The sequence below is a fragment of the Mesoplodon densirostris genome, chromosome 3, assembly GCF_025265405.1.
Source record: "Mesoplodon densirostris isolate mMesDen1 chromosome 3, mMesDen1 primary haplotype, whole genome shotgun sequence".
Lineage (NCBI taxonomy): Eukaryota > Metazoa > Chordata > Mammalia > Artiodactyla > Ziphiidae > Mesoplodon > Mesoplodon densirostris.
In genome coordinates this window covers 54,238,406-54,252,072 of record NC_082663.1, presented here as the reverse complement: position 1 = coordinate 54,252,072, position 13,667 = coordinate 54,238,406, and positions in this window count along the sequence as shown.

Below are 13,667 nucleotides of genomic sequence, written 5' to 3'. Positions count from 1 at the left end.
CGGAGCGGCTGGGCCCGTGAGCCATGGCAGCTGAGCCTGCGCGTCCAGAGCCTGTGCTCCTCAACGGGAGAGGCCACAACAGTGAGAGTCCTGCATACCGCAAAAAAAAAAAAAAAAAAAAAAAAGGTGGAACTGTGGCAGTAGTGGCCAAAAGCATAAATCTAGCAGAAGGTGCAAATTGCAATCCTAAAGTTAGAGAAAAAGAGGCCTTCTAGAAGAGAAAAAAGGACATTACAGAAAGCTTGCTCCAAGAGGTTTTTTCCTGTGGACCTAATTAGGGGTAAGGAATGTGCTGTTCAAGACCTCTCCTCAAAAAAAGTTCAGTTCAGAGAATTCTACTTTGATTTAATATGAGGCTGAGAGTGAATGTGATATAACAAATTAGGTAAATTTACATAAGTGAATTTTCAATACTTTGGGCTCACCTACCCTGACTTTGAAGACTTCATGAGTTTCATCCTAACTTTTGTTCTCATTAATATTTGCAACAAGTAACTGAGTATAGGGAATGGAACACTGGGGGCAAGAGGGTCACATTACTCTATTTAGTTACTATGGCAGCCTGTCCTTTGATTAACTATCACACAGGCAGTTTGTCTTTGACAGTCAAGGTCGGCTTCCCCAGCCATGTCTCTCAGAACTCTCCACCCCTTGGTGGAAACAATTTTTATCTCTCAACTGCCCAGTGGCCCGTGCCCTCCCTCCCCGCATTTACCAAACTGTGTTCTTCAATAGTTCACACACATTTAGCGATACGTGACAATGACTTAAAATGCTGCACCACTGTGGATATTTGAGTTTTGATACGTATCCAAGCCTTAAATTCATTACATATCAGCAGTGGAATTGCAGACCCCGTCATGGAGGAGACAAGACTCCAAGGGATACTGAGCTTCTTGACCTGAGCATGGGCCATGTGGATGTAGTCAGTTGTACACTAAGGATGTACTTTTCTGTGTGCATCTTATACTTCAATTCAGCAGTAAAGAAAAATATACGGGAGAGAGATAAGGAAGTCTGCATTAAAGTCAGAGTAGAGAGAAGTAGTCTCATTTCAGATATTTCAGCAATCAAATCAATAGGGCTTGACAATTAACTGAATGTGAGCAAGGGAGCCAGGAGTCATAGTGTATATATATGTGTATATATGTGTATATATAGTGTATATATGTGTATATATAGTGTATATATGTGTATACATAGTGTATATATGACTGTAGTCATAGTGTTTGGGATGCCAGGTTGACAACATTAGCATTAACCAAGATAGGGTTTATGGAAGAAGAATATAGGAGAAGAATAGGTTTTAGGGGAAGATAACAGGTTTTACTTTTGGATATGTTGAGTTTGAGCCATTGAGGCAATAGACAGCTTTGAAATAAAGTTCAGTATCTTGGGAGAGAAGAGGAGCCCAGAAATAGATGTAGATCACTGATGTGTCAGTGGTAAATGAAGTGATTGTCAGTTGAAAGTTAGCCAGGAGAATGTATTTGAATGTATTCTTTGAGAAGAAAAGTAGATTGAGCTTGGACCCCTGGGGAGCATCAATATATTACACATTCTCTCTCTCAGTAGATTGATAGGTAGGTAGAGATATAGATGTGTATATATATATATATATAATATGTATGTATGTCTAGACAGAGAAAGAGAGAGGAAATGAAGCCACAGAGAAGAACAGAGAGGGGTGATCAGTAGGACCAGATAGAACAATTCCATAGAAATCAACCATTTTGGCAATATCTCAAGATGCTTTGATTGGACACCATGTAGTAAAAATTTTCTCTCCTTCTCATTTGGAGAATGAAGGAAATGGATTAAAGCCATCGTAGAATCAAAATTTTTAACAAGCAATATAGCACGGGTACCCACCAATCAGAATGGACCTTCAACCAATCGGGAGGCATGCTGGCACATAAACCACCTGTGAGGTCACACTGGTGCATGTGGCTGAGTGTGCACCTCCCAAGACCCTCATTGATTGCTACTGAGGTGCAGTATAAGGTAGAGGTTAAGAGAGTGGGCTTCAGATCCAGTCTGCCTGAGGTTTATTTCTGGTTCAGCCATATTCTAGCTGTGTGATCTTAGAATAGTCAGCTAGACACAAACTTCTCTGTCTCTATTTCCTTATCTATGGAATGAGGATAATCACAGAGCTGTGAAAAATGAGTTTAAAAAAGTTTTTAGAACAATGCCTGCCATGTGGAGAGCACTAAAAAATGCTAGTTGTTAATATTTTTTCTGGAAAATGACCTAGGCCTTGGGGGAAATCAGCCTCCCTAAACACACAGAGTTGAGTCTTGCTCTTTCAGATGTGTTGAATCCATATGCACAGGCAATGATGCATTCATGCAACCATGATCTCCTCTTGGACGAACTCCTAAATTCAATTAGCATCTTTAGTTCAGCTAAACAAAATGTGGGAAAAAATCCCAACTGCTTCAGATACTTTAGTTAGATGAAATCAGTAAGGGAGAAAAAAATCTTTGAAATGAAACCAAAAACTCACATTAGACACATTTCATGGTTGGAACTACAAGAACTTCAAAGGCTTTTGCTTTTTTGGAGCAAGGTTTGGGGGTTTTGACTAAAATGCTATTTGAGAAGTGGAATTCAGAAAGGAAGAGACACTTTGTGGCACAACTGTTTCATCTCTGTATCCTGAGATGGACTTTTGCCAGAGTACTTGCTTAAGTTCTGTTTACAGTGGCCATTATTTTGTGGGAAAATAAAAAGAGCTCTTAAATCACAAATCAAAGAAAAAATCAGAGAAAATATGTTTGAATGAACAAGGAAGAGATCATAAAATGTTCTCTGTGGCTTGAAGAAAAATCTGCTTGTCTGTACTATCTTCTACAATTTGTAAAATCCTACAGAATTGAAAGCTCTGAGAAACCACAGTGGTGGGCCAGCTTAGGAGTAGTTTCTTGGGGATTGTAGGGTAATTGATTAAAAATGAAAATTTCCAGGCCTCCTCCCAGAAGAGTGGGGACAGACCAAGAGAAGGAGAAGAGCATAGTGGGTTCACCATCGTTAAGGGTGGTGGCTCAACTGTCACCTGTGCAGCCTGGCTCACACTTAACACTCAATATTAAATGATCCCCTTTGTTGTTCTTCAATCTCTTGCTTTCATTTTCTTTACAGCACTTCTGTTAAGTAGATTGCTTGCTTTCTTGCTTATGTCTATTTCTCCTCTAGACTATAACTCCATGAGGGCAGGGACTATTCTGTTCCTCATTGTATCTCCACTTCCCAGAACACTGAGAATACAGAAGGATGCTGAGGCATTTGTGTCGAATGATTGAGTGAATGCAGTTGCTGTAGTGACTATTTTGAATAAGCTGTCGTGTAAATTCTGTGCCATGTGTATATATCAGTGTAACTGGCATCTGATCAATTTGATAGGGATTTTCACCAAATTAAACAGTACAGTCGAAAAATGATCAACCCAGGAATTTCATTCGGAGCCATAGTTTAGACCTGTTCTAACTGTAACTTTAATTTAGACAGAGAGGTTGAAAATTGTCTTCCTGGTACACTTCTTTCATAATTTTCTTTTCTACTTGGTTGATTTCACAGTCATAATAATAACTAATAATAGAATAACTGATAATAATAACTAATAATAATAATAGAAAACAAATAATATATTATATTGCAGAAAAATTAGGTTGTTGAGGCAAAATGGTCAATCTAGGTAAGTCAAATCAAATCAGGGGCTTAGTGATTATGGAGCAATTGACCTGTAAGTGGCCAGTATACTGACCATTGAATCACCTGATTTAGAGCTTGGACAGAATGCATAACACTAGACCACACCCTCTGCATCCTTATTTTAAATAACTAAGAAGAACTTTCTAGAGTTTAACAGGTGCTGAATCTTACTATTTGAAAAGCATATAGGTATCATTCATTAGTTTGGGAAGAAAGTCTTAGAAAAAGATAGATAAAAAGGAAGAAAGAAGGGAGGGAGACTGGCAGGTAGTAAAACACACACACACACACACACTCACACCTCTAAAACAAATTCAAACCAAACTCAATTCTCTAAAATCCAAAGCACTTAAAATGAAATGAAATGGTGTCTCTAAAGCGTATTACCAGAAGCAACATACAAATGAGGGACCAGCATAGTATCCTGGATGTTTTTATGAGGAAAAAATATAAACTATCTAGCATCTGGCTCCACTGTTGGAAAAGTTCTCTAGAAAATATATTTTACCAAATGCACTGAATTAGGTAAGTGAGAAAAGGTCTCTTAATATGAAGAAAATGTGAACCATTTTGTTTGCTTGATGTCAACTCTTTGTGGTTCTAAGTGTAAAAACAGAGCATTCTAAAACCACATAGACGAAGCCCTCTGCAAAATCCATGAGGGAGCTTTTGTTCATATCATAATAATGATAACTATTATGGTTCTTCACTGGCAGAAAAAAATTCTGTTGAGGAAAAAGATATTTTCTTCTATAAAATCGAAATAGTTCAGTATAAAGTGATGAAGAACTGTGTGGTGGAGAGGATGAACAAAGGTAGTTTTACAGCATAAATGGAATTCCTTTCCATGCTTTGTAGGTATTTGATGACTAAAGGAATTAATTATCATTTTCATAATGTATGCCAGCCTCCATACTAAATATTTTACTTAAGTTTTTTGGTTTTAGCCTCATAATCATCCCATGTGGTACATATCATCACTCCTGTTTCTCAGATGGGGATATAAAACTCAAGGTCAAACAGCTATTGAGAAGTAGAGCCGTCTGGTGGTGAAACCCACACTCCCATGTGGCAGCCAGCAGCTTGAGAAGACTTCAACAAGAGAGTCCAATTCTGGCCTGCCATGAAGATTGGGCTATCCTTCATTTGCTGCAACATGGATGAACCTAGAGATTATCATACTAAGTGAAGTATGCCAGACAAGGACAAATACTATATCATGTCACTAATATGTGGAATCTAAAAAAAAAAAGATACAAATGAACTTATTTACAAAACAGAAATAGGCCCACAGACATAGAAAACATATGGTTACCAAAGGGGAAAATGGGGGAGGGATAAATTGGGAGTTTGGGATTAACATATATATACCACTGTATATAAAATAGATAAACAACAAGGACCTACTATATAGCACAGGGAACTATACTCAATATCTTATAATAACCTATAAGGGAAGAGAATGTAAGAAAATAATATATGTTTTTATATACCTATATGTATATAACTGAATCACTTTGCTGTACACCTGAAACTAACACAACGTTGTAAATCAACTATATTTCAATAAAAAAATTTTTTTAAATTAAATAAATGGAGACAACTAATCTAAATAAAAGGCACTCATTGTTCCACTAAAAAAAAAAAAACCAAAAAAACAAAAAACAGCTGGGGGCTTGCGCAGTGGTTGAGAGTCCGCCTGCCGATGCAGGGGACGCGGGTTCGTGCCCCGGTACGGGAAGATCCCACATGCCGCGGAGCAGCTGGGCCCGTGAGCCATGGCCGCTGAGCCTGCGCGTCCGGAGCCTGCACTCCTCAACGGGAGAGGCCACAGCAGTGAGAGGCCTGCGTACCACACACACACACACACACAAAAACCTGAGCTATCCTGAACTTTGGGATAAGCCAGTTCCCCCTAGAACCTTAATTATCTCGCTCCCTGGAGAGAACAAGGAGGTTAACAGGGTAGAAGACAGCCCTGGTCAACTAGGCAGAACCAGAACACAGCCTGAGGACAATGATACTTGGGCACCATGTGAGGGGTCGTGTTTTGTTCCCACAGCATCTGTAGGCAGATTTTCATACTTCTGACACTATGATGGATTCAAACCTACCAAGAAAGGTAACAGTCAATTCCGACATTTAAAGATTTAATGGGAAACTAAAGGGGAGAGGGAAATTGAGGCGGTCATGCTAGGATTACAGAATGAATTAGGTTTACTTGGTGAGATTTACCGGAGGAAAACAATTTGGAAATCAGAGTTTTAGGTAAGGTGACAAGGCAAACGGGAAGCTGTCCCAGAGACAGAGTAAGGACTTGGAAGAACAAAACAAGAGGAAAGTGGGGAGAAGGGGAAGAAGAGGAGACCTAGAGGAGGGGGCGTAATTCAAACCACCAATGAGAGAAGTGGACGAGAGCGACCAGCCTCAGGAGAGGGTCCGTGTGAGAGGCGATGAATTAGACTGAGGGGCATTTGGAGAACTGTGGGCTCCATCTTCCTTTTCATCTCTTTACATGAAAATGAAAGATAATTTGTTTGGTAGGAAAAACAAAAACAAACCCTCTGGGTCTCTGAGTGCACTTGGATTCGTGCAGCCCTGCCCCAGCTGCTTAGAAATAATTTCTGAGTCCTCAGCCTTGTCACCAGCAATGCAAACCCCTAGCTTCGTAATGCATGCAGCAGAAGAACAAATGAAAATCAAATGGGAAAAGGCAGGAGAACTCCATGCTGCTTGCCAAGAGACGGGGGAAGCGAAAACATAACCTTGTAATAAAGTGATTGAATGATTGTTAAAATATCCCAGGTACAAGATAAATCATCATCTCAACGACGTGATTGCTTGATTCCCTGGCAGATAATACGCCAGGTGAACTTCTCCCTTTCCGAATAAAGCAATCTTGCCCTAAGACAACAACAAGTTCCCTGCATATTGCAGAGGAAGTGAGAAGTGGCACTTTGGATAAGGGACTGAAAGCACCTGTCAGACGTGTTCTCAGAGCCTGCCGAGAGAATTCTTACTGTTCCAACTAATCCAGCCCCACAAACTGGCGATGGGAATATGAACCTGCCTAGAACTCACCAACGGACTGGTTGTTCTTAAGGAAACAAAGAAACAGTTTGGGTTGCATTGCAGCCCATCTGCATGTCTGTATCGAGTGTGTCTGGCAGAGTTGTCTCATTTTTGACTGTTTCCACACAGAAACCCAGCCACATGCTGCTCCAGCCTGGGTCGGGGCTGTGGAAATGCAGTGTCTTGGCACTTAAGTGGGGTTTAACTGATGGTGAAATTGAATGTGAATTTCAAGCAGGCCATTTCCTTTGAGTACTTCAGGGAAGTGCTGTCATGAAGAGAGGTTTTTAAAACCAAAGAGGAGAGCTGGTCATTAAGCCTCGTGAGGGGCTGAATGTCACTGAAGGTGTTTACAGACTTTGGCCATAACTATATTATTATTTATACATTTCCATAATGAGAACTTAGTTCCAAGGGAGCTCAAATAGTTTTATACATGCGAGTTTCTTAATCTTTGGAGTATTCCTAAACTGCAGATTGAGGATTAGTTTTATTAGCTCCATTTAGAGATAGAGAAAAGGAAGGCTTAGAAAGGTTAAGTTTCTAGCTTCTGGTCACTGAGCACATCAAGATGTAAGTTGTGGATGGAACTCATGTTCCTGCCTTCCAGTCCAGGGCTGTTTTCCATCCCACTGGTACAAATGAGAGATGTACGAAAAGGCCTTCTTGTGGCAATAAGACAGTGTTCAGAATATAAGAATAGAGCCAAGAGTAGGGGTGGAGGATGTGAAGCCACAGCTCTGAACAGCACGGCTCCCAGGTTATTGCTGCTGCATACCCTGCCCCTGGGGGGCCTGAGGACAGGAAGGAGGCAGGTGCAAGGGTGGGGATTCAAAGGCCTTCTCTGCAGCCTAGAAATGAGCGTCACAGTGGAAATTCCAGAAATCCCTACCCCTGTCTTCTTCCTGGGTTAACAGGGAGAGGATGGCATCCGGGGCAGATGGTGCCATGTGAAGCGTGCTTCTCGGAGATGCGAGACCAAGCCCTGGGCTCTTAGGCTAATCCTTTGCCTCCTCCCCAGGGGCAGCCACAAGTTTGAAACAGCACACCAGCGGCAGTAGCTCCTGGGAGCCTGTCAGAAATACAGACTCCCAGGCCCCACCTCAGACCAATGGGATCAGTTTCTGCTCTTCACAAGATCTCTAGGTGATTCATATGTTCATTAGCATTTGAGACTCCTTCTTACAGCAGTTAAGTGCAAAGGCTGGATTTATAGCATCTGAATTAGCATCCCTGATTTTCCACTTAAACCATCCGTGTGACCCCAGGCATGTTCCTTAACCTGCCTTCACTCATGTGTGAAATTAGGGACAATAAGGCTGTCTGCATCAGAGGTTATTATGGATTAAATGAGAGAATCCATTGTATGTAGGTCTAGAGAGAAAATTCACACCATATATTATGAACAATGCCCACTACACAGCAAGTGCTCAATACACATTGCCTTCAGGGTGCCTCTTCTAATTCATTCTAATGTGACTGTACGTGGTAAAATATTTGGAGGGTAACACATTGATTTGCTCTGGGGCCCCCATTCTTTTAGGAATGTTCTATCTTATAACCCATATACTGTGTTGGATCTTTCCTCCAACCAACTCCCTGCCTACCTCCCCACTCCCAGATTTTCGTTTGGGGAGGGGGCAGTTTCCACGTCAGGGATGCCTGTGGAGGCGCAAGACCCTCCAAGAGCTTGAGTCAGTCCCTGCCCCACAAATGAGCTACAGCCTCACCCACACCAGCTTCCGCCAGGATCCTGAACGCTGTTCAGAACAATGAGTGTAAATAGAACAATGGGACACAGAGCCACCCGCAAAGCCTTGTATTGTCAGGAAGGTTTGGAGGCTAAACTGGCTTGTGATGATGCAAGGACACAACGGGATGAAACAGGCTGCCTACTGTTCCCTTGACCTTTATTTAGCACAGAGGTTTTGTATAAAAACACGCACGCTAACAGAATGAATCCTGCCAGCCAGGTAAAGGCCAACCCAGCTTGGTCTATTCACGAAAGATTGCCCTTTCTTTAACTATTAGAAAGACGTTTCTAGGAAGAGGCCCACTTCCATCCGTAAACCCAGAATTACTTTATACAGGCCTTAATGAAGCAGTGGAACCAGGGCCAGTTCCTCACTTGGCCCCCAGCATCCTCAGCCAGGAGAAAAGGTGGGGGGCACATAGGGGAGCCTCCCTCTTGCCAGCCAGAGGGAACCACATCTCACATTTTAAAAGTTAATTTTCCAATGAGAACATGTCTTCAGGACCCCATGATTAGAATTTCTGAACAAAATATCTAAATTTTCCCCCCTTCTTTCTCTCTTTCCTTCCTTCAGGCCATAAGAAAGAGAGCAGAGATCTCAGGGTTAAGGGCTAAAATCAGCTGTCAGGAATGAAAAGAGGAACAGACTTCATTAAGCAGTTAACCATCTGCTAACCAGAGCACCACCTGGAAATCTGAGACTTCAGAGCTGACAGATATTATGTTTTTTAAACAGGTAAGATCCAGAAGCGGTAGTGATGTCTCCCCAGACAACCCACTCAATTAAGAGGCGCTGCTACACAGGGCGGCTGATACAAATTCAGATCTTTCTTTTCTCCCATTCTTTCCTCTGCCTCTCAGCAGTCTGTTTATTTACCCTTTTTATTAACCCCATAAATACACTACGAATATAAACAAGAAGTGGGTGGGATCAAGCCCTGTCATGGTCCACCTGGGTTTTTAATTCAGACCCCCATCATCCCTGGACTCTTCCTGGAATGTAGACAACCTCTTAGCTTCCAGGTGTGGACTCTGCAAATGTTACTTGTCATTAGCGGGCACACATATTTACAGCAGGGATAGGATGTAACAGGAAGAAATAGGCTTCCTGCTGTTCTCCTGACATTGATTCAGTTGGAGTGGGGTGCACGTTTATATCAATGTAAAACAGCTGTCACATAAACAAGCCTGCCATAAAGAAGAAAAACAAGAACCAAGTGACTAAACTGGGAGGGAAATACTCGAGATTGAAATATTTACTGGGTGAACAACACACACATATGCAAGCGGATAATTTGTTACTTTAGTTATTAAACATTTAATTTGGTAAAGTTCTAGTCATAAAAGATGAATCCTATAAATGGTTGGGCTTCGGCTTTCTCAAGTAAAATTGGAGCTGGCAAAACTGCTGTGTTGACAGCCTTGCAGGTAGAAATATGCAAAAAGCTGCTGCTTTGGGGGTCTCGGGACGATTTCTGCAAGCAGAATCCCTGTTCATGGCATATCACGGGTGTGCTGACATTTCCATTTTTCATTTATGAAAAATCTGGGTGCCACTTAAACCTTGGCAAGGCCTCAATAAGCCAAACAGAAAGCATCTAACAGCATTTTCTACTTACTGCTCTGTCTTCCAGGAAATCCCAGCAAACCCTGTAGATTCTGGATGCAGATAGAGATGGCGTGGATCAGCGCTGGCTTCCATAAGGTCTCTCCTCTCTGGGGGAGAAGGAGGCTGGGCAGTCAAAGCTGGACATCAAACCAGCCATTAAACCCAAGCCATTCTTCCCACTCCTGAAAGTCTTCTATTGGTCCTCAGCCTCCGGCACATATCAGTATCGCTGGCAGGGCTCGTTAAAACACTAATTGCTTAGACCCCTCCTACCCCCAGAGTTTACCATTCAGTGCTTCTGGAGGGGGAGGGCGGGGGGAGAAATCTGCATTTCTAAGGAGTTCCAGTTGTAGTTCTAGCAAGTGCTAACAAGTGATGCAAATGCTGCTGATCAAGAGATCACACTTTGAGAAGTCTGTTAGGAAAACTAGGGGGGCTGGGGCATTCCCTGAAAGTCCTGCTCTGTCTTCAGTATTTAAGCCTAAACTGCCTTTGGTATCCTGGGGAAAAGTGAGAGTGATTGCCTCTGAAACAGTGCCCTCAGGACCAGAGCTGACTGGAATGAATACGGCTATTCCTTGAAGAGAAAAGCAGAGACATATTGGACTTCGTACGTGTACTGTGGGACTTTATTTGGTATCACATCAAGCTGGAACGTCTAAGTCACATAGATCCAGGTCCTCCCATGGCCTGCATGGACCTGCAGGGAAGCCATACCAGAGACGATGTACAATTCCTTCCCCACACCTCTTACCTGAATGGGAGGATGAATTAGGGATCCTCTCTCCTTGCTCATAATCAGTGTTGCTCAGATGATTTAGAGCAAAAGATCAAGGGAGACTGTCAAATATAGTGGAATGAGTATAGAATACTCCTGTTCTTCTTGAACATTTCCCCCCCAAACACCTCTGGGGCAGGTTGCTGAAACCATGGAACACTCCGTGAAACAATTTCTCATCGGTGATTCACGTCACCACCCAATTTCACAGGCCACTCGAATTTATCTGAAACTTCATATTTTGATAGGAACCTTCACTTTCTTGGTTATCTTTATTTTTTTGCTCATGACTTTTTTACTTTTTCACTCATTTGCGCATTAACTAATACTTTTCATAATGAAAAAAGAAGTTGTAACACATCACCAGAATTCCTGTGTTCTCCGCAAGCATAGAACTTCAAAGACTGAGATGTGGGTATTTGCTTGAGAGCTCAGGGACTCACTCCCACACATTAGCCTTGGAGCATGTGTTTCATCAAAATTATAAATTACAACACACCATGAAGCTTTGAGGTTGAAAGAACAAAGTGAAATCTTTGTATGCCAAGGGTTGACTGGCCTAGGCTGACTAAAATTCTGGGTACCAAGCCAGGACCCCTACACTAACTGGCTATGCATTCTTGTCCAGGTCATTTAATCTTTCTGGGCCCCATCTTCCTTATCTGTGCTTTGGCAGTTCCCCTGACTGGTTGGAAGATCTCTGTTTTGCAAGACAGTGCATTCCATTGTTGGGCAGCTCATTCCAAAGTCAAAAGGTTCTTCTGTAATTTATGCCCAGGTCTGACACCCTTTATCATCTACTCACTTTCCCTACTGGTGTCCTCTGGAAAAACACAGATAAGCCTCCTCCCTCATCCCATGCTTGAAAACAGCTGTCATGTCCCCTTTAAATCTCCCCTTTTGGTAGTACAGCTGAAGTTCCCTCAGCTGTTTCTCATAGCAGATAAGCCCAAAACATACTATAGCTATTGGCAAATAGGAGCATTCAATAAATGTAAGTTAAATAAATGAATAAGTGAATAAATGGATAAATGCAGGGGTGGACACAGATGTTAACCTTCCCATACTCTCAAGTTAGTGAACAATCCTCTTTAAGTAAGGTGCCTAGACCTGGCCTCAATACAGTTGACTTTTCATAATCACCAAGATAACATTTGCAGTTTTAACTAGTCACAATGACTCTAAAGGCCTACACCTGTACAAATGTCATTGGGTTATGGCAAAAAAGAAATCTGAACTGATGCCACCAGGTTGGTGTGACAGTTAAGTCATTTAAACTATTTAGCTAGTGAGGGTACTTAGCTGATGCTCCAACATCCAAATCTCAATTTGACTTTTATTATGCATGTGTTTTATAGTGCAAATGATACTCTATCATGGTATCAGAAATTCTGGGAATTTGCAAGGATCTGTGGTCAGATTCTTCTTGAAATATAAAGGTGAAAGATTTTCCAAATGTACTAACAAAGAATCCAGTGGGCTGATGACTTTCCATTATCTGGTCCCTCTGATAATTGTGGAAGCTGAGCTTTCATCAGCCTTCTTTCTTTAGCTGGTCACACCATCAGATCACACAGGGATTTTTCATAGGAACTGTTCTGCAGTAAGCTCTCCCTCATGCTTTGTTGTTTATGCTTACCACAGATGAAAAGAGGACACTCATCTATCCAAGAGAGATTGGCCGGCTACTCCACTGGCCTCAGAGGGAGATGCGACCTAGGTAGACACTGCTCCCCAGCTTTGTGTGTCAAGAAACTCATCATATCACAGCAGTCATTGCTGTTCAGGCTCTTGGGCCTGAGTCACACAAATCTAACTCCTGAAAGACCGATATATAAACTAAAGTGCCCTTTTAAAATTTCTAATGGGGGCTATAGTTTTACAGTGACTACAATACTTGTGTCTAATATGAAAAAGATTGCTTGTAAAAACCTAGGGAAGCCCAATTAGTAATTAAAAGTTTGCTCAATTGAGCACAGAATCCAAACCAAGAGAACTTAATGCCCTTGTGTTATATAAAATATTCCCTCCTAGTAGGAAAGTACTCACATCTGCTAAATACTGTCTTTCTTCTTTGGTTTGGGTAAATGTTGACAAGTCCACACTATCTAATTTCTCTTTATCTAGACTCTAAGCAGACCACTCACCTCCTATAAACCTATTCTTTCTCTAAATAGGAGAAAAATACAATGGCTTAGGGTATAACCTTCTTAAGGTATATTCCAGGCATGAAGACATTGTAGCTATCATGATTGTAGTAGAAGGATTTCCAGTTCTCTATCAGCTACACATTTAGAAACTATCTCTTAACATGGATGACCTTTCATCTATTTTAGTTTTCCAATTATTAAAATTTTTGAATAGGTAATGCATGTACATGGTAAAAGACATATTTTTCAAAGAATATCAAAAAAGATATATAGTGAAACGTTCTCTCCCACTCCTGATCCCCAATCTCCTCCCCAATCTGTTATCAGTCTCTTGTGCATCCATCCAAAGATAATATATACATATTATTTTCTTTTGCATTACATAAATGGTAGTATACTATGCACATTGTTTTTTTCCTTGTTTATAGAATTTTATTTAGTTATTTATTTATTTTGCAGTACGCGGGCCTCTCACTGTTGTGGCCTCCCTCATTGCGGAGCACAGGCTCCGGAAGCGCAGGCTCAGCGGCCATGGCTCACAGGCCTAGCTGCTCCACGGCATGTGGGATCTTTCCGAACCGGGGCACGAAC